The 23,522-nt window shown below is 33.9% G+C and overlaps 1 protein-coding gene and 1 long non-coding RNA gene across 3 annotated transcripts in view; one reads left to right on the forward strand and one right to left on the reverse strand.

Moving 5' to 3' along the window:
* The window catches only part of LOC100883063 (uncharacterized), a 72,317-nt gene that overhangs the window by 20,352 nt on the left and 28,443 nt on the right, over nt 1-23,522 (reverse strand). The gene's annotated exons all lie outside the window — the stretch shown is intronic.
* LOC143264877 (uncharacterized) lies at nt 12,188-13,637 on the forward strand. The gene is made up of 2 exons (XR_013038847.1): nt 12,188-12,588; nt 13,332-13,637. It is a non-coding gene; the product is annotated as an uncharacterized LOC143264877 (long non-coding RNA).

The following is a 23,522-nucleotide window of genomic DNA, read 5'->3' on the forward strand; positions in this document are numbered from 1 at the left end:
GAGGCAATTTTAAATGACTGTATTAGCTCTGACTGACTGAGGTAGCTTTGACTCAGTGAATCACCTCTGACTGACAGAGGTAGCTTTGATTAAATGAATTAGTTTTGACTGACTGATGTAGCCCTGATTGACTGAAGTAGCTTTGACTGACTGAATTAGTACCAGCTAACTGATGTAGCTTTGATTAACTAAGCTCGCTCTGACTGACTGAAGTAGCCTTGATTGACTGAGTTAACTCTGACTGACTGAGGTAGCTTTGACAGAGTTAGCTCTAACTGATTGAGGCAATTTTAAATGACTGTGTTAGCTCTGACTGCCTGATATACCTTTGACTGAGTTAACTGTTACTGAGTTAGCTCTAACTGAATGAGTTAACTCCGACTGATAGCAGCTGAAATTGACTGAGTTAGCTCTAACTGACAGAAAAGATCAGAGGTTAAGAGTTCAATATAAACATCTACATTACTACTAGATTAGACATTACTAGTCCATCTATTTGAATAACACTTCGCCCATATTACTCTAGTACCAATATACCAAACACGAAGCACTTAAAATAAACTTGAAACGTTCCTTACAAAAGCAATCAATTAACCTCGCACAAGCGCGTATCAAGTACATTGAAACAACTCTCTACAATCATTTGACGATGCATCACGCGTGCAAATTAATTAGCGTCACGGTAACGAAGCAAATGAAACAGCGTCCAAGTCGATATTTTTGTGAATGTTCATCAAACGAAGATAAATTCTCAGCTGGACAACAAGTCGCGGCGCTAAAGGCAGTCGATTCGGTAATAAAGAAATCAGCAATTAATCTCACGCGTGCACGCGCTGGAAGCCACAACAGCATGATTGCGAGGCATTTATAGACTCATCAGGCAATTACTCGCGATACGGTTTCGCGTTATATCGTGCCATTTCAACGGCGCTCAATAAATCGTGCAGCCTTCACGCAGGTGCGCGTACGCGGCATCACGATTCTGTTGCACGAAATATAGCAGTAAAGGGCCATTATAAGTAGCTGTTCTTGTTCATAAGCTGTGGAACGATAAACGATTGCCGAGATCTGCAGGGCGAAAGTTTTTCTTGAAATTGCGAACGTGCGCGGAAGTTAACGGTGAGATGTAGTTTCCTCATTAATATTCGGACGCTGCATTATTTCTATATTTATTACTGTATGTAGGAAGAGGTAATTTATATATCGCAATACTTATTTTACATAAATATGAATTATTTACTTCGGATCGAAAATTTTTTTGCAAATACGTTTTGATGTGTTATAATCAAATATAATAGGGCTCTGTAACTGCTTCATGTATTATTTATAAGTATTGTATTGCATTATGCAGATGTTATATTTACATGTCATTACATGTCTTTATTTACAGAAATGTAAATTGTCAAATATGTCTTGCATATGGTACATTTTAAACAACAGACTATTACATGTTCAAGTCACATTAGTGTTCGGACATTTTATGAAAAACGAAGAATTTATATATAAAATACAGTTACATAGGCAAACTACAATTTTACTATTTTTTTGCAAGCCATTCTTGTTTAATAATCTCACGTAAATGTTTGGGTATATTAAAAATAATTTTTTAACAATATTTTAAATAAACAAACCGCCATTCTTCTTTTTATTTTGATCGTAATTTAACTTTTAAGTATATTGGTTTTTTTGTCATTCTTCAGTCTAATTCATCCCCTAAAGAATCTATTGGGGTTGAAAAGTGTAGGTAGTAACACTTTTGTCATATAATTAATATTCCTGTACTATTCAAGTCTTTTATTGAATACATGTGTCAATTGTTTAATATATATCTTTAGTCCTGTTTCCAACTCTATTAGAAGACAAGAACACTGTATTCGAATTCGATATACACGTCTCTGCGGTTTGCGTGAAATTGAAAACTGAGGTCGATGTGTGCCAGATTGGCAACGATAAAGATTTATTTTTAAGAAAAACTTCAAACAACTCTATCGCAAAAATAGTAACATTCTTTGGTAATTACCTGTTTACTGTAATAAACTCTTTTGCACACAGTCCGTTTGATGAAAGTGAGAGCAATTTATTATTCACAATGTGGAAAGCAAATTTATAGAACTTTGACCTTTTGAAAGTTTTAGATTGGGTTTTCACTGTACCCTCTATAAGTATTTTTGCACGTGAATGAGATTTGAAAATGAAATTTTTCTCTAAGAATAGGTTTGTTGTTAGAAGAGGTACACCCTGTATACCGTGATAAATATCCGCCGTAATTCGATGCAAGAATCTGGATTGAAAAATGTCTAACCGCGAGAGGTGTAATTTGGCAATTTGTAACACTTACACGAACATAAGGTTCGAAAAGGTATCGCATCAACTAATGAATGATAATCATTTCCGAGAAGCGAAACTTAAATAAAATTACAGCAGACCGAAAGTGTGGCGAACGCTAGGAAACCTCACGGAATTCGACAATAAAAGCAGCAAGATCAATAACACAGCTCGGAAATTACGGAGAAGATATGTAAATTTTTGTTATTATTTACGATGCTCCCGGTTAATTGAGATACTCTTTCCGATAATTATCTCTAGCAATCACTCCCCTGTCATAATGCTCCTGGATAATTATCGCGCATGTCCTTTCGAATCCCGAATGAATCGTGATTAACAATGAAAAAATGTTGTTCGACTTTACGCGAACATATTATTGGCAATTTATATGCTAATAAAACGACACAATGCCAACCAGACGTTTCCCGTATAATAAAGCTCAAGCTATGATTTACGTCTGTAATCACTCGGAGGTAATTCCGTTATCTTTGAGTATGAAAATAAATATTTTGAAAAATTTTTAGTATGTTTACTTCGTTTATATTAGAGGTTTCAACGCTGAAAACTGAAATTTATTTTATTTTTTTTAGGACATTTATTTCAACCCTATAGTGTTGATATGTGAAGTCTGTTTTATTATATTTATTTTGACAATAATGTTCACATTTAAAATTTGTTTTGTCTGTTTTGTATTATTTATTTCAACCCTCCAACGCTGAAATCTGAGGACTATTTTATATATTTTATATAATTCATTTCAACCCTCTAACATGAAATCTAAAATCTATTTTGTGTGTTTTATATTAGTTATTGCAACCCTATAACGTTAAAATTTACAGTTTATTTTGTCTATACTGTATTATTCATTTCAACCCTTCAACCCTAGAATCTAAACTCTAATTTTGTCTATTTTATACAATTTACTTCAACCCTTCGAAACTATTAACATTTTAAGCAATATAGATATATGTATATATAAATATCAATAAGTGTATGGATATCAATAGATGTCCACATCATCACAAATAATATTGTCATAATTATAAACCACATAACATAATTATTTTTTATCTTGTCATAACATAAGCACATAAAATATCTCGGTATAAAATGTGACCCAGGTGACAGTTAACATCTTAAGCAGCAATTTACCGCATTAGTTGACATTCAGTTTTCTATTTGTTTGATTAAATTAAATTTGTAACGCCGTTCACCAGTGATCGACGTGTTGGCGCATGAAAAACTGTAAGTGACAGATCATTATGAAATCAATTGTTCCGTATATCCATGTGACGAACAAATCGCAGCGAACAATTTCTCGGCGCGGCCTTGCGATATTACGTCAGGAAAGTAGAGCAGGGGAACAGTTCAGTTTGTAGAAGAGAAACGTGAACCCTGTGTCCCGTGTCTGTCCTAACCCAGTCTCCGATCATATGTGATCGTGAAAGGCTTAAATACGACCACTGCGTAAACCCTGTTAGACCAGAAAGATAGAAGTTGTCAGGTATACATGGAATATTCATTCGGAGTAACTGTCTTAGATCGTTCAACAAAGAAAATGGAACGAAGTCGAAATTAACGGCGACTGTTTGCGGACATTAATCACTATATTGTCATGTTCATGCAAATATATATTTTTTAGAAATTTTCGTGAGATATTTTTCGTACGAAACAATTTTTTGTACGAAAGTAGGAAATATGATATATTGCTTTTCTAACCCCATATATAATTTTATATTTTGATCAAGTTTGTAGTTGTATAATGTTGGTTTATTATTTTTACATATTACTCTATACAAGTTATTTTAAAACACTGTATATATTGTTCTGAGCAAATTTTAAAATGAAAACAATTTTACACTAGTGTGTACATAACTAGTTTTATCCTAGAAAAAAATGGACATTTTTAAAAATTAATAGCAAAGAATTATTGTATATTATCTTGCATTAAATTTCGATCATTTTTTTGGACTTTCTTCACATTCATATTTATTACAGTATTTATTTGTATTTATTCATTGAACGAATTGGAAAATCGGTCTTCACGTAGATACATAACCTTACTTATTGAAATTGAGGTTATGTCAAACGATTTCATTTCTGTAATGATTAAAACAGAAATAACTTCGATCATATGATAATAATACTTAAAACCTAATTTATGACGATCTAATCTAATTTTGATGATGATTAAAAATGATAAACAATGTATTTGTAATGGAAGCTTTAGTAAAATGGCCACCCGTAAGTACACGTATATAAATAAAATTGTGAGTGAATTATTATGAATTTAATATTATTAGATTGTGTCAGACTTTCTGTATTTCAAAACTTTTTCACTATAATTTTACAAAAAGTCTCCAGTCACTAGAAATAATTAAATATCAATTATAAATAAGTAACAAAAGACCTAAAAATTTGATAAATTTTCAAATTTGAAAACTTCCTCTCAAACAAATAAACTACACAATTCACTAAAATAATTATTACGTTAATAAACAAGTAATCAAATTAATTATCCGTAACAATCAGCGAAGCGTGTCCACGTCAATTAACGAAGGCAACGCACGCCTTCCATCGTATCAGCATAGTTTTAATTAACGTAAATACTATCTTCGGACAAAAGCCATTTACCCGAGAACCATATTTAACCATCAAGGACCTCGAAATTAATCCACGTTACGCCGACAGTTTCGACGAGCCTGTCCCATCGTGCAGTCAAATCTTGGCAAGAACACAAACCAAACCAGAGAATATAACATCCTCTTTATTTTCTCAGTTCACGAGCTGTAAAGTAATTCGAACGACCGCCGGTACTTCTTTTTTTTTTTAAAGAAACATTTAATTGAGACATGAAGGTGTAGCGTGTCCGAGGCAAGGACGTCGCGGCGCTTTAGCGATTCTTTCTGAAAGGAATCTTGTTATTGTAATTAGCACCTGTGCAGGTCGTTGTAAACGTTCGAATCTTTGTTTCAGTTCTCTTTTAGAAGAGTCATTGCGAATGGATAGTCTGGACAATCGTTTTTACATTACTGATATACTTCTTGATATGTTTTATGTTTATATCGCTAATTTGTCTTTTCTTTTATATTACTGAACATGTTGAAAATATTTGAATAGTAATATAATATAAGAGTAAATCTATCAATTGTAAAATAATATCTCTAATAATTATTCTTCACTTTTGAAGTGGATTGCACTAGACGAGTGTATTCAAAGTCTAAACTTATATTATTTTCTTGCTATGACTCTTCAAAACGATGTCCATGTTCAGATGATTTCTTGTTTCCCAGAAACACAAGTGAAGATATCAAAAAATGTCTTGATGCCTGATTTCTCTCAAAATGTGAACAATTTTTGGAAGACGCAATTTGAAGAGCAAGAAATAAGTATACCCAGCGATGGTACTTTGAATAAAGCATTTTTTCCTCTTTTTCAAACTTAAGTTGTTTACTCAAAAAACAAGCATGAAGAGCTATTAACCGACTGGTACTTAAAGTGGTATTTTATTCATCCTTTTATTCAAATTATCAAAAACCAATAATTTGTGCGTCTAACAGAAGTTAAAACGTTTCAATTTGCATGCAGATTTCGCATTTAAATATCGCCGTATCCCCGCGGCTGATAATTGTATCAGGAGAAAACGAGAGGGAAACAATTTACAAGCAAACAGTAATTTCGCTTATCGGTACAATTCGTCGTCTCATTTCGGGCGAGGAGACCATCTCCTCCGCTTTATTAATGACACTGTCGACGAAATTTATTAATCGTGTGATGAATCTGTAATGCGAAACACGATCCTGCGTTTACGCCGCTATCAGATACATCGTGTGGAAGCCAAATTTGGCGGCGTGATCGTATCTGGTAATGATTATGGCTCGCTTGTGCTTTTAAATCGGAGACAAGAAATTAAACTGACACAGCTTGCAAAATATTATTAGGCGAAATTAATATTGGGTTAAATTTTGGTTCCCAATGGTCCCTGATTTTATTAGGGTCACTTGAAATTGAATGCACTTTTAAAGATTTTTTGTTTGGGAAGATTATGTATGTGGCTTGTTATTGAAATATATTTAAATTTGTTTAAAAATCTATTTTGGGTGCAATTGGGTATATTAATAGAACTTGATGGTGGAGAAGACGGGACATAGGGATATCAGAAGGTAGGGATAAGGGGACGAAGAGATATGAGGACGTAGAGATATGGTAACGTAGAGATATGGAGATATAGAGATATCGGGACGTAGGGATATGGGGATATAGGGATTTCTGGACGTAGGGGTATCGGGACGTAGAGATATCGGGACGTAGGGATATGGGGATATAGGGATTTCTGGACGTAGGGGTATCGGGACGTAGAGATATCGGGACGTAGGGATATGAGGGCGTAGGGATATGGAAGCGTAGAGATATGGGGACATAGACATATGGGAACGTAGGGATATTTGGGACATAGGGACATGGGGACGTAGAGATATGAGGACGTAGGGATATGAGGACGTAGGGATATCGGAGGCGTAGAGATATGGGGACGTAGGGATATGTGGACGTAGGGATATGGGGACATAGGGACATGGGGACGTAGAGATATGAGGACGTAGGGATATGAGGACGTAGGGATATCGGAGGCGTAGAGATATGGGGACGTAGGGATATGTGGACGTAGGGATATGGGGACATAGGGACATGGGGACGTAGAGATATGAGGACGTAGGGATATAAAGACGTAGGGGTATGGGGACGTAAGGATATCTAGACGTAGGGATATGGGGACATAGGGATATCTGGACGTAGGGATATCGGAGCGTAGAGATATCGGGGCGTAGGGATATGAGGACGTAGGGATATGGAGACGTAGGGATATAGAGGCGTAGAGATATGGGGACATAGGGATATGTGGACGTAGATATATGAGGGCGTAGGAATATTAAGAGGTAGGGATTTCGGCACCTGTGTAAGTTGGAACATAGGGATATCTGGACGCAGGGAACGTGGGAATATCAGGATGTGTGGAAGTCAGGACATAGACATATGTGGACGTTCGTACGACCAGACGTGGGGATATTGGGACATAGGCAAGTTGGGACATAGGAATTTCAAGATGTAGGGATTTTGCTATATAGGAGTATCGGAATATAGGGATGTCGGATCACAAAGATATCGGGATATAGAGATTTCGAAATGTAGAGTCATTAAGATATAGGAATACAACAATATAAGCATATTAGCACATGTGGATGTAGCAATATAGGCAAGACTCTCAAACGTCAAAAGTTCCAAAAATGTCATTCCAAATTCTCCAAATTCCTAAAACATCTAAAACTCTCAAAGTTCCAAAAATTCCCAAAATTTCAGAAATTCCAAGTTTCAAAAATTTCAAGAATTCCAAAAATTCCCAGAATGAACGATCCCTTATAAATCTACATTCCTACCCCGATAATTCGTAAATCACCAATATAAAAAACGCAACTAATGAATTATTGTGCAAGGAAGTTCGCCATATAAACGACCATTGAATTATCGCACCCATTAATTAAACTGAATCAACGTACGCAAAGTGTACTGGTTAGATTAAAAGCATAAATGTACCTGTATCGTGCATCTTATCTGAGCGTGCGATAGCGGCCGCTTAATTCCAATCACGAAGTATTCGCCGTGGAAACGTTTAAATTCGCATTAGCAACAATTTCAAGAATTCCACTGCCGCAATCGTGGCAGATACTTGAAATATCCATAACGGTGCAACGCGAGAAAGATGTGGCATTATTCACGAGCGTGTAAAAGGGACTAGTTACCGACAATGTACAAAGCGTTGTGCCGATTTATCCTCGAAAACGGGTCAACATTTGATCTTGGCATTTGCAATCTCTTACGCCTATCACCTGCGAAACTTGTTTGTTCAAGTAGGTTTTTGGGCACAATGCCAGTGTCAATTGCGTTTTAAACGCAATAACAAGCCATGTAGGTGATTCGAATGCTTTGTTTTAGCGAATGGTTTATTGTGCGTGACGAAAAGCTGTTGATATGCGGGACAGCGATATGTGCTTGATTTTCTTGTGCAAGAGCGGTAAATATGAAGAGTCATGTGAGATGAGTGGTCAAGTCTAGGGACATATTCTATGTGGGACATACTGATCTAAATAATAGTAGGTGTTTAGTAAGTTAAGTTAGGTCAGTTTTAAATTGTGGAGGGTACATTTTACTCAGCTCAATGATCTTGAAATATAGGTTTGATGGGAGCAATATACTAATTATTAATGAGAGCTATGTAGTGATGGGAGTAATATTCTAAATACTGATGGGAGCTATGTAGTGATGGGAGCAATGTAGTAATGGGAACAATGTAGTGATGGGAACAATGTAGTGATGAGTACAATATTCTAAATATTAATGAGAACTTAGTAGTGATGGGAGCTATGTAGTGATGGGAGCTTTGTAGTAATGGGAGCTAGGTAGTGATGGGAGCTATGTAGTGATGGGAGCTATATAGTGATGGGAGCTATGTAGTGATGGGAACAATGTAATGATGGGAGCTATGTAGTGATGGGAGTAATATAATAAATACTGATGGGAGCTATGTAGTGATGGGAGCTATGTAGTGATGGGAGCAATGTAGTAATGGGAACAATGTAGTGATGGGAACAATGTAGTGATGAGTACAATATTCTAAATATTAATGAGAACTTAGTAGTGATGGGAGCTATGTAGTGATGGGAGCTTTGTAGTAATGGGAGCTAGGTAGTGATGGGAGCTATGTAGTGATGGGAGCTATATAGTGATGGGAGCTATGTAGTGATGGGAACAATGTAATGATGGGAGCTAGGTAGTGATGGGAGCTATGTAGTGATGAGAGCAATGTAGTGATGGGAACAATGTAGTGATGGGAGCAATGTAGTGATGGATGCAATATTCTAAATATTAATGACAGCTATGTGGTGATGAGAGCTATGTTCCAAATATTGATGGGAGCTATGTAGTGATGGGAGTAATATTCTAAATACTGATGGGAGCTATGTAGTGATGGGAGCAATGTAGTAATGGGAACAATGTAGTGATGGGAAAAATGTAGTGATGAGTACAATATTCTAAATATTAATGAGAACTTAATAGTGATGGGAGCAATATTCTCAATACTGGTGGGAGCTATGTAGTGATGGGAGCAATATTTTAAATACTGATTGGAGCTATGTAGTGATGGGAGTAATATTCTAAATATTCATAGAATCTATGTATTAATGGCAACATGTATTATAAACCTTAATAGAAGCTATTAATAAGATCAATATTCTAACCCACTATGTGACAGAACATAATACATCTTTCTCACATATTAACAGATCTACAAAAGTATGCACTGTCCATAAAATTAAAAATGAAACGTCATGTATGCAATTTACACTCTTTTACCATTCTAACCAATTTTCGTAGACTTCACACTGTACAATGAAAAATAATAACAAAATATTATAGACTTGTATTTTGATAATGCAGTTGTCCTAAACTCTATCGATCGATGTATAAATGGCCGTTTAATGAGTTGTGACACATCGTTAAAAATCCAGACGGACAAGGCGTCAAATGTGAATGTTTTCATTACGGTTATGTTCGAGTAGTATTTTCATTCTTGACGCCTGCCTAAGGCTAAGCTGTTACGCAATTTGATCGTAGATTTTTCAGCTGGAATTTCGGAGAAACATTTGTACTATGTAAATTTACTGTGAGTTATCGTGATAGATTGTTTACCCCTCATTTCTGTTCTATTACCAAGTTAGTAATGGAACTATTTAGATATTAGTAGTCGATTACTATTTTGTCAAAGTGAAACGTAAATGAATTTCATTTATATGAAATGAAAAAAATGAATTTCTAACGAAATAAAAATTAAATTATCTTTAATATCCAAATTGTCTTTAAATATAAAATAATTTTATTTGAAGAAAAGCTTATGATTAGCTTTCTGAACAATATGATTCTATTTATAAAACTTCAGGTGTTTTCAATAAAGAATTATTTGTAGTTCTTGTATCTTTGTTTATATAAAATTGTTAGAATAATATTTAATTCTTGTACGAAACTTTCCGATAGATTTAACTAATTTGTTTACGACCCAAACACGAAGGTTATGTTCTCTTATCACTTTCGATACAAACAGGAAATAATCAATCTTTTAATGCTCGTTCTGGAATGTTAGATGGTGTTTTGAAGGAAGTTTCGTAAAATCGGCAGTTTGAAGATTAGAATGTCGTAACATATTCAGTAGCATTAACAGGCACATGTTTTCTAATTATTGCATTAATCGATCTCCTTCTTATCGATCTGAAAGTTTTATACTTATTTTCACAAATATTTCATTGATATCAATTTTATTGGTAAAAGGAGTAATTACATCATTAAAAAGAAATATTAAATGTATTCAATGTCCGCAGTATTTAATAGCACAGAAAATGGCGGATTTTAAGAGCAAGTTTATACAAAATTCACAGAAATAATCAGAAAATAATAAAATTGAAAAATAGAAAAATATCGAAATTAAAAATTAGACAACAAAAATAGTATTGCAAAACTAGATACAAATTGCGGACAACTAAAAGTGCAAAACTAAAAAGTATAAAAATAACAAAACTAAAAATATAGAAATTTAGCAAAGTTGAAAAATAAATTTAAAATGTAAATAACCTAAAACAAAATAAAAATCAGAAATTTAATATAAAATTCAAATTTTTTAAATGAGTTGATCTTGTATTAACAGACATAAGTTCTAGTTAGCGATTAACAAAATTCTAATTTTATAATCATCGCGCCCCAAAAAGTTCATTTCTCGAGGGTGATTCAAAGAATTAAATCGAACACGACGTGTTTCACGTCTCTCGTCAAACAAAACATTTCGTGAACGATGCGTTTTCGACATAACGGAGCAACAAGTTATTACTTGGATTGCTCGGCCAGAATAGATAGGATAGGTCTCATCTAGGAGGTGGAGTACGGAGAGCCGCGGCCTGGCATTTACTCACAGTTATGTGAAAGGCATATCGACCGTACCAAGGTACTCCTACATAGTACGCACACTTGCACAATACTTTGTGCACCGGCATTATTCAGACCGACCGTACAATAATTGTCCAGACCTGGAGAAACTACGATTAACCAAAAGATCCCCTATTATCTGGCCCATTTCCTTCTTTTCTATTCGTTTATGATTTCTATCCACGATGATACGAAATAGGAAACTTGCCATTTCGTATAATTTTTTTAAGCAAATTCAATTTTCCAAAGTATTTTAAACTTGAGAAGTTCAGTTAATAAAATTAAAAATATATTTCTAAAATTACAATTTTCTAAACTTCTCAGTCCATCAATTTTGTGAATTAAGGTTAATAGTTCCATATTGTAAAATTTCTAAATTTTCAACATTCTGAAATTTCCAAATAATCGACATTTCTATATATCATACTTGAAATATTGAACATTAAAAAACTTTGTGAATTAAGGTTAACATTTCTATATTGTAAAATTTCTAAATTTACAACATCTTGAAATTTTAAAATAATCAACATTTCTATATATCAAACTTGAAATATTGAACATTGGAAAACGTGATAACATAGATGCACACACATGTATAGATATATGTGTACATGTATGTATGTGTGCATAAATGTATAACCATTTCTATCTTCGAACTTGTTAAGACCACCACCGACCTTTACCCGTAACATCCATATTTTCCGATGTATCTCCATGTACATCTGTGTAAAACATTACATCAGTAATCGCGATAATTGTCAGATTTCTCATTAATCGGTTATAACTCAATCAAAGCTGAAAGGTATCCTTTAATGAATTACAGATGAAAACAGAGACCTCGTTAAGTTCTGTTCTCGAAAGAAAAAAAATTAGCCTGTGGCGTTGATTTACGGCGTTCGATCCGTGAAAAGTCAATCGAAATCCGTTGTAAGATCCTGCGTTAATTAACAACACATCACCGTAGGGCGTAGTCGCGATTTGGGAACCGTTATAATCGTTCGCAGCCATCGAACCTTGGAATAATAATTATTTCTCGCTTCGATTTAACTCGTTATTGCTGTGCCGATCTAGCAGCTTGTGCCGATCGCGAACACACGGCGAAATGAACGGTTGCGATCGCCGCGAACGTGTAACTGTACATTTTTCAGACGATCGTGTAACTAACACTAATCTCCGCCCTCCGAGATTCGAGATATCGATTATGTTTATTGAACACGTAGCCACGGACTTACTTAGCAGGTATGTAAACACTGCTGCTTAAATTTATTCGTTTAAGAAAGAAAGAATTTTGAATCTTTGATGGATTTTGTATAGAAGCATTTTTTAATATACTTGATATTTTCTATATTTTATCATGTTGTGATTTTTTGTAGAATTTGTTATTATTTTGTAAGTGAGTATGGGAAAAATTTTCAAATTGGTCAACTTTTTAATTAGAGATCTACATATTTAAATATTTTTTAACTTCTGAGTTGAAATATTAAAAATTTCCAAGTTTCAAAATTTTCAAGTTATAACTTTTTAAATTTTAGAGAATTTGGAAATTTTCTTCTAAAACGTTTTCTTCGTTTGGAAACTTCCCAAATTTTAAAACTTTTCGTTTCCAATTTCTTATTTTTTAAATTTGCAAATTATTACATGTTTAAATTATTCAATTTCGTAATTTGTACATTTGTAGAAAATTTATAATTTCAACAATCTTTAAACTTAGTCAGTTCCATCTATGTAATCCTTTACCCAATTCTTTTATTCCTGCTAATATTTTCGGCCATATAACAAGACTGTATCGAGATTTTTTCTAATCTTTTCTGAATTTTTCTCATTTCACTTGAAGTTTTCTGTACTTGTAAAACCTTCTCACGTGTCTAAAACGATTACATCAAACGATTTTCCCAAGTTACGTTTCCCACTACTTTTAAGCCAATCATGCCGATAATACTGTCATATTTTATACGGTTGATCGAACATTATGACGATTACAGGTAGTAAGTCTAAATGGGCCAAAGGTGGAATAGCTGTGATCGAATGCACGGAGTTGCTGCAGGTCGAGACCTTATCGGTACACTCGAGCGATGCATCGTGCATCTCCTGTTATTTCCCCACCACTTTGTCCGAGATGCAAAACCTGAAGACGTTTTCTTCAACGAACATTGTATATACTCGTGGGAATCTTTCGTTTCGCGGCATTTCATCTGGCAATCTCATTCAACGTGAATTTCAAGGTCGAGGTTAACTCAAAAACACCTACTTTCTGATACAGATGTCCAGTTAAATAAATTTTGAAATGAGAGCATTTGTAATCTAATTTCAACCACTGTACTTGTAAAAAGTTTCAATCGTGAAAGACTAAATTTGATTTGCAGAAGATGAAGTTAATTTCTGATCAGATGAATGAGACGTACAAAAGCGTTAATTCGAAATGCAAAGTAAATACCATTGACAAAAGTATAGAACTTGTATTGGTCCATGTTTGACCCATCATCCGCTGTCTACATTTCTCAACAGCGAACACATCATCCTCTGATACAGATTCTCACCACTTCTCACAGGGCAGGCACACGCTTATTAGCCCATCATTTGTTTTCGCCATGTCGCATTTACGTCTCATTATAAATTACACTGTGTCGCTTTACGAATCGCTTCTGTCCAGCACTCCGTGACAAATTACACTCGATGTAAATCTGTTCGTACATCATCCAAACGAAACAACGAGTCGACGCGATACGATCCGCACGAGGACTGAACGAGTCAGAATCTACGGATCGATCACCGATCACTCTTTGCCGAATCTTCCGATGACCAAGGCAGATTCCTCGGTGACTGATGACAGCCATTCCGTTAAGATGTTGCTGCTCGTCTTTGGTTGACCATGACACCATCTCGCACGATTTCGCGCCATCGTGAAACAATGGTGCCCGAACGAATCCGTTTGGAGCGTGTCAAGTTCGTTAACGGTGGATTTTGGTGGAACTGTAATATTTCGTGCGCTGCAATATCACGTAGTGGCCTTGTTCTAGTTTTTGTTTATTAATTTGTATGGTAGGACAAAAGTAAAATATCTTATAATTCTTTGTGCAAGAATGTGACACGTATAGTAATCAATAGGATTACGTATGTTGATTTTGTGATTAATAGGACATGTGTATGTTGATTTTATGACAAACATTATATATGTTCAATTTTGGTCAACAGAGCACATCTTATTTCTATCATATATTCCACAAATTAATTTTTCTTTTAAATCTAGTATATTTAACAATTTTTCAAATTGTTATTCTTATTACAAATATTTAGTTATATACAAATTATCTTGTTGTTTTGTATCTCTACTAGTTTATTATGGTAGATTTTAATTATGAAGAAAAATCACATGTGAGATCATATGTGATATCATATGTAGTAGCATGCAATTGCACTTACATATGTAGTATGCAATGAGTATGTAATGACTATGTGATACTCATATAGTATATGACAAGAATGTAATTCAGACTGTAATGAGGATATAATGAGTATGTAATCAGTATGCAATAGGCATGTAATGGCTGTGTAACACTCATGTGTGTAATGAGTATGTAATAGGCATGCAATGACTGTGTAATACTCATGTGTGTAATGAGTATGTAGTAAGCTTGTTATGAATATGTACTGAGTATGTAATGAGCGTGTAGTACTCATGTAGTGTGTAATGAATATGTAGTGATTGTGTAATGGGGGCGTAACACTCATGTGTGTAATGAGTATGTAGCAAACATGTCATGAGAATGTAGTGAGTATGTAATGAGTGTGTAACACTCATATATTGTCTAATGAATATGTAGTGAATATATAATGAATGCATAACACTCATGTAGTGTGTAATGAATATGTAATGAGTATGTGATATGTGCATAACACTCATTTAGTGTGAATATGTGAATGAATATACAGTGAATATGTAATGAGTGCATAACACTATATGTGTAATGAGTATGTAGTAAGCCTGTCATGAGAATGTAGTGAGTATGTAATGAGTGTGTAACACTCATATATTGTCTAATAAATATGTAGTGAATATATAATGAATGCATAACACTCATGTAGTGTGTAATGAATATGTAATGAGTATGTGATGTGTGCATAACACTCATTTAGTGTGAATATGTGAATGAATATACAGTGAATATGTAATGAGTGCATAACACTCATATGTGTAATGAGTATGTAGTAAGCATGTTATGAGTATATACTAAGTATGCAATGAGTGCATAACACTCATGTGTGTAGTAAGTATGAGTGTATACTGAGTATGTAATGAGTGTATAATACTCATGTAGCATGTAATGAATATGTGAGTATGTAATAAGTAATACTCATGTATGTCACTGAAGTATGCCATGAACATGAGTATGTAATGAAACTGTAATAAGCACATAATGAGTACGTCATCCACAGAATATGTAACTCTACAATTGCTATTCAGCTGTTACCATTTCCCAATACCATTACCCAGTTCACCCGAAGAAGGGTCCATTTCAAACGTTGAAATTCAAACGTCTGGAATTCCTTCGGACAAGACAGAAAATCGTAAAGGCTCGCACGTGGAAACACAAGCGACGAAGGATAACGGCAACCGAGCTTTGTGCACGGTGCTGCCATAAATCACGGGAAGTACGAGGTGACTTTAATGGTCGTTGTGATTTTTATCCTTTGTCGAAGTGCATTCGCGTACCGTCGCTCTCGCGACGAAGTAAAATAAAAAAAAAAAAACGAAGTAATTCGCTACACGCGAAGTGTTGAAAGTATTAAAACAGAAGGGGAAACGCTCGCGACGAATTACGAGAAATTTCGTGATTTATGCCACACTTGAATCATCCCTCGAAAATCTCGTTGCAAAACAGGTCACGATACTTTTTCTTCGATCCGCTTAAATAAACAGACTCGATGTATGAAACATGCGAACAGCTGTCGACGCAACAATGAAAATATTGCCTCCGCGGAATTGATTGTGGCTCTTTTCGACATTTGTAACAGATATTCTTGGAGCTTCGGAAATTTAATGGGTTTGCTTAACCTTTCCTGCCTGACACTTCATAACTTTCATCAATCTTTGTGTATCGAGCATTATCATATCACATTACTTATTTTTACTCGTGAATTCTTCGATCACTTCATGATTTTAATCTTAAATACGCAATCGGAAGATTTTCTTGCCCATAGTTTTTAAGGGAACAAAATAAAATTGCTGACTCTAGAAAAATGAAGCTGAGAAAGTTTTATTACATATCGAATCAATATTGTAAAATGTTAAATCACTTCAACGTGCGCGGCTTTTATGGCACGTGAGATTTCCAGGCGATAATTAATTTACCTCCAGGTGTTCTCCAGCATTTGCGGTATAACTGTTTCTACCGCGGCAACAATTCTAGTCTTCAGTTTATCGAGAGAGGTTACAGAGGTCTTGTGAACAATGTCCTTCGCGTATGCCTACAGGAAGAAACGGAGAGACGTAATATTGAATGAACGTGGACCACCAGGTTCATGCATGTCGAGGAATTCCAGCATAATAAGAACCCTAACAGATACCTTACATGTGGAGAGATTTTGAAATTTGAGGTTGTCTCACAATTTCAATTTTTAGTTATGCTATTAGTTATACTAATTGTTAGTTTATAATTAATATTTGGTGTCTCGTGTTTCGGAGTTAGTATGTGAACCTCTGTAATGTTTTCTGCAGTATGTGAACTTCTGTAAAGTTTGGTGTAGGACATTATTTTGTGCTGTTAAGTGGAAAAATGTTGATTAGTGGTCGATAGTGAACGTGTAGTGAGTGGTTGTGTTATTTGATAATTTAATACGTTCGTTTCTATATTTTTCAAGTTTGACAGTTTTAAGTTGGAGAGCCTGAAATTTGCACCATTGGAACTTTTATAAATTTGCTAATTTGTAAACTAGTAGGTTTGTGAATTTGTAAATTAGTAAATTTGTAAGGTGGCAAATTGGTAAATTGGTAAATAGGTAAATAGGTAAATAGGTAAATTGGTAAATTGGTAAATTGGTAAATTGGTAAATTGGTAAATTTATAAGTTGGCAAATTAGTAGATTGGAAAGTTTGAGAATTGGAAAATTTTGGATTTAGTAAATTTGGAAATTGGTAAATGCGGAAATTGGTAAATGTGGAAATTGGTAAATATGGAAATTGGTAAACTTGAAAATTGGTAAATATGGAAATTGGTAACTTTGAAAATTGGTAAATTTGGAAATTGGTAAATGTGGAAATTGGTAAATTTGGGAATTGGTAAATGTGGAAGTTGATAAATTTGGAAATTGGTAAATGTGGAAATTGAGAAATGGGGAAATTGAGAAATTGAGGAATTTGGAAATTGAGAAATTGAGAAATTTGGAAATTTGGAAATTGAGAAATTTGAAAATTGAGAAATTTGGAAATTGGGAAATTTGGAAATTTGGAAATTACTAAATTGGTAAATTAGTAAATTAGTAAATTAGTAAATTAGTAAATTAGTAAATTGGTAAATTAGTAAACTGGTAAATTGGTAAATTCATGAATTGGTAAATTAGTAAACTGGTAAATTGGTAAATTCATGAATTCCTAAATTTATAAACTAAATCTCCAAATTTAAAAACATCTACTTTCACAATTCCAAATTCCTCAACTATTAAATCATTACATATTTCAATTTCCAAACTATTCAACCCTAAAACTCCCAAATCAAACTTCCACCTCTTCAAACCAAAAATTCCAAACCCAAAATTTATAAACTTGCATCCTAAACAAAATTAAATATAAATTTCCAACAATCTAACTCCATAAACCCAAAAATTAATATACTTGAAAATACAGAGATTTGATACGTTGTCCATGCATTCGAAATTCTACCCAATATCTCTTGCATCCCTTTTCGCATTAAAAGACCCGTTCCCTATTAGATTCATCTTTCATATTAAAGATCCTGTTTCCAAAATCCGCGTACTTCGTGGCGAATATTATACCAGACCCTTGAACGTGTTTACGACTAAATAAAACGTTTTAACGACGTATTAAATTTAGAAAGGAAACCAGGAAATTTATCTGATCGTTACAACACAGAATTTCATGAAACCGAGAAGGCAGATTTTTATGCGCGCGTAATTTTCCTGCGCTCCCGCCGTCATTATACGATTAGTCGTTTTTTCTGGCAATAAGATTCGCGAATGCAATAAAATCATGAGGGATATTAGGATAAATGACGGTACTTTGTCACGTTAATTACAATTACGATGATTAACGATGATAAGTGGTGTATGCTGCGTTTAATTTTTGCATTTACGAGACGTGATGCAATTTTGAGGTTAGAATTTTTAGTGTTCAGAAGTTATTGATATTTTTTATGAAGTTATAGCAAATAAAATAAAACGAACATACAATAAAGATGTAGTACATAATTTTGTTAAATCAAAATTGTATAAAATGTTTTTTTAAATTGTTTTTTAAAAACGCTATACAATATTTGATTAATTTTATGTTTTGTGATAGGCTGCTTGAAAAAGACCGAATATAAAATGATTTAAATTAATTGAGTATGTTTATTACATATAAATTGTATAAATTAATTCAATACATATAGTACATTAAATTATGTAAATTGTATGTGATAAATAAATATGTAATAAACTGAATATGTAATGAATGAAATTGAATAAATGAATTGAATACATATAGTAAGTTAAACAATCTAAATTAATTGAGTATGTAATATATTGCATGTCATAAATAAATTGAACATGCAATAAATTGAATAGTATAAATTACTTGAACGTACAATAAACTAAATGATAGAAATTAATTGATTATATATAACAAATTAAATAATTTAGATTAGTTAAGTATGTCACGAACTAAACGTGTAAAAATTAATATAAACTGTATAAATTAATTAAATACATAATAAATTGAACAATACAAATTAATTGAAAATAATAATAAATGTAGTGAAATAAAAATTAATAGAATATATAATAAATAGAACGAAGTAAATTAGTAATAATGTAATAGTATGGTTAACATTCCTTTGGACTGTTCTTAATCATGAAGTTATTCGAACGTGTTTCAAAATATTAACTTTACGAGTTTTCGTGTTGTCAGTAGAGCTTAACATACGGTTGAACTTTGACTTGCCCTCATAGCAAGTATAATATATTATTTAGAGCCGTTGAGGATATTCCTTTCTGACACGGGTATAAATGGTACTTTTAGCTACTTGAAATTATGAGGGTCAGAACAGCGAACTGCAGTCGTTTTTACTACAGAATAGCCTCCGTTTTATTGAGCAAAAGAATATCTCGCCAGTCGTGTATCATTGCGAGTCACTATTCTTTCTTTAACGATGAAACATAAAAATTGCTTATAAGAAACATACATTGTTTAAATTGAAAGGAATGAATGTATTATATTTTACTGTTATTTCATTTTTAACTATCAAGTTATATACTTATTTTTACATATTAATATATTGAATGTAAATAAGTTAGGTTAGGTTAAGTTGGTTAAGGTTAGGTTACCTATATCGTTCTCAAACAATATACTTATTTTAAAATATTAATACATTAAATGTGAATAAGTTAGGTTAGGTTAAGTTGATTAAGGTTATGTTATCTATATCGTTCTCAAACACTATACTTATTTTAAAATATTAATACATTAAATGTAATTAAGTTAGGTTAGGTTAAGTTGGTTAAGGTTAGGTTACCTATATCGTTCTTAAACAATATACTTATTTTAAAATATTAATACATTCAATGTAAATAAGTTAGGTTAGGTTAAGTTGGTTAAGGTTATGTTACCTATATCGTTTTCAAACAATACACCTATTTTAAAATATTAATACATTAAATGTAAATAAATTACATTGCTCTCATATTTACATACTCTCACAGTATATAACATAGTTCTCAAAAAATAAGCTTTAAAAATTTATATTGAATCAAAATGGACGCCGTAAAGAAACTAATTTGATTTATTTTGACTGCTACTTTTAATTACCGACCATCGATAAATAATTATATTAACGCACGACTTTCTCGAATATTTACAACACAATCAAAAGCAAATTAAAATGTCTGTTAACACCGTTACAAAATTTATCATGTCACACAATTCCCCAAGCAAATTTATCTCATAAATCTGCCGTTCAATTAAAATTTGAACATATGGTTCATTCCTGTATCTTTAAACCCAGCAACAATATCCCGATACAGTTTTTTTCACCTCGTATATCTTCGTCAACTCTCATGAATAATTAATCACCAATCTCAGTTCACTCGTTCCTCCAATTTTTAACAAAGTAGTTAAATATTTACACTATGCAAATAAATCTTCAATTACATTTTGTCTTCACCGACTCAAAAAAATTAATTGCACAGCAAGTCAAAATAGTTATTAATACTCCGACCTATATTTAATCGATCATCGTGTAAATTACAGAGACGTATGGATGTGTATACGCCACTAATTACGCACATGTATATACTCATTCAATTATTCGTCGATTTTAAATGCTTCGCATACCGCGCTGCCTCCATTTGCAGCGAACTTTGCTGAATACCATGATGAATGTAATTTATGCGTGCGCGGAAGCAATTATAAGCACGTTATATCTGGCAGAAAACTATGCGATACAATTTCTGTCATTCTGTGCCATTCATTTGAGCACACTTTTTTGTGCTTGGAGCAGAGACTGTTGCTGGAATGCGTGGAGTGTTTTAGACAGGAGATTTTAGTGCGTGTGAAATTTTTATGTGATTAAAGCTTTGGTAATGGATTAGATATTAGATAATCAAAATTATTATTAGATAATCGAAATGTTGGTCTGGAGTGATTGAGTGATTTGAAATTATGGATTTTCAAGCCAGGATTGTTTTTGGTAGTGATGGTTTTAAGTGGATATAATAGAAAAACTGAATACAGTTTTTGGAATTTGTATTTCATCGATCTACTTGTTTTTACAATTGTTTTTGGTAATGATGGTATTAAGTGGATATTAGAGAAACTGAATACAATTTTTGGAATTTATATTTCATCAATCTGTTTGTTTTTACAATTGTTTTTGATAGTGATGGTTTTAAGTGAGTATAATAGAGAAACTGAATACAGTTTTTGGAATTTGTATTTCATCAATCTACTTGTTTTTACAATTGTTTTTGATAGTGATGGTTTTAAGTGGGTATAATGGAGAAACTGAATACACTTTTTGGAATTTGTATTTCATTAATCTACTTGTTTTTACAATTGTTTTTTGTAGTGATGGTTTTAAGTGGGTATAATGGAGAAGTTGAATACAGTTTTTGGAATTTGTATTTCATCAATCTTTACTCAAACTGCCAAACCCAAAGATGTCAAAAATAAAGATTAACCGTTGTCAGAATATGAAACGATAATCACGATAATATCGCTGGATCATTCGATATCCAGTTACGGTGTCCACAAAGTGTGTGTGTTACAGAGTATGTGGAGGGTGGAACATAAAAATAGTCCCGGCATGGTGTCGGCAGGTACATGGACCCTGAATTTGTGAAGGTCGTTCAATGCCGTTCGGTCTTGGTGGCTCTAAATAATTCCGGCTCTTCTCTCCAGTCTACGCTCCTTCAAACGATACCTATACTTTTTTTTACGGTGGAACGCCCGAGAAGATGGCTCCTACCTATTGGATTTATTAGCGTACCGGTATGAATCGCGGTAAGAGGAATTTTATGGTTCGAAATGACACAGGTCATTGACGCGATGTTCCAACAAACCTACCTTTATGGTTCGTACTTTTCTGTCGTTTTTGGTCCTTAATGCTTGTCAAAGATTTAGACACTTTTTTATTGCGAGTTCCTTTATTTTTTTGGAAGATGTAAGAATGTTTTCGACTTCTTTAGTTGTGAAAGATAATGTTTATTCATTTTTCTGTGGTTAACATTTTTTACTATCAGTTAAAATGTGAAGAAGTAATGATGAATAGATGAATTTATGAGAACGTAATAGTGAGATGAATTTATTAGGAAGCAATAGCCAAATGCATTTGTAAGATGAATTCATGAGAAAGTATTAACTAATAGCAAGATTTTAAAATTTTGTCAATTTGAGAATTTGAAGATTCAGAAAACTTGAGACGATTGAAAACTTGAAAAGTAGGAAACTTGCAGAGTTGGAAGTTTTTAGATGTAGAGATTTGAGAATGTAGGAGCTTGATAACTTGAAATGAAAATGAGTGACATTGACGTCAGTAATCCTTTCCCATATCTACATGTAGTATTAAAGTTGAACACGTGTTGTATTAACACGTATGTTATATTCGTAGATTTTCAAACTGTCTAGATTTTTATGTCTTCTGATTCCTATATGTCCCAACTTATCCACGTCCCGAAATCCGTACCTTCCCATATTCCTACGTTTCCATATTCCTACGTCCACATATGTCTATGTCCCCATATCTCTACGTCCACATATCCCGAACGTCCCGATATCTCTACGTCCCGATATCCCTACGTCCAGATATCCCAACGTCCCCATGTCCCAACGTCCCCAATATTCCTACGTCCACATATGTCTATGTCCCCATATCCCTACATCCTCATATTCCGAATGTCCCGATATCTCTACGTCCCGATATCCCTACGTCCAGATATCCCAACGTCCCCATGTCCCAACGTCCCCAATATTCCTACGTCCACATATGTCTATGTCCCCATATCCCTACATCCTCATATTCCGAATGTCCCGATATCTCTACGTCCCGATATCCCTACGTCCAGATATCCCAACGTCCCCATGTCCCAACGTCCCCAATATTCCTACGTCCACATATGTCTATGTCCCCATATCCCTACATCCTCATATTCCGAATGTCCCGATATCTCTACGTCCCGATATCCCTACGTCCAGATATCCCAACGTCCCCATGTCCCAACGTCCCCAATATCCCTACGTCCACATATGTCGATGTCCCCATATCCCCACGTCCTCATATCCCGAACGTCCCAACTACGTCCCATTCTACGCGTAGTAATTCCACACGTGGTAATTCTACGCGTGGTAATTCGACGCGTAGTAATTCCACGCGTGGTAATTCTACGCATAGTAATTTCACGCGTGGTAATTCTACGCATAGCAATTCACGCGTGGTAATTCTACGCGTGGCAATTGGACGCGTAGT

The sequence above is a fragment of the Megachile rotundata genome, chromosome 7 (assembly GCF_050947335.1).
Source record: "Megachile rotundata isolate GNS110a chromosome 7, iyMegRotu1, whole genome shotgun sequence".
Taxonomy (NCBI): Eukaryota; Metazoa; Arthropoda; class Insecta; order Hymenoptera; family Megachilidae; genus Megachile; species Megachile rotundata.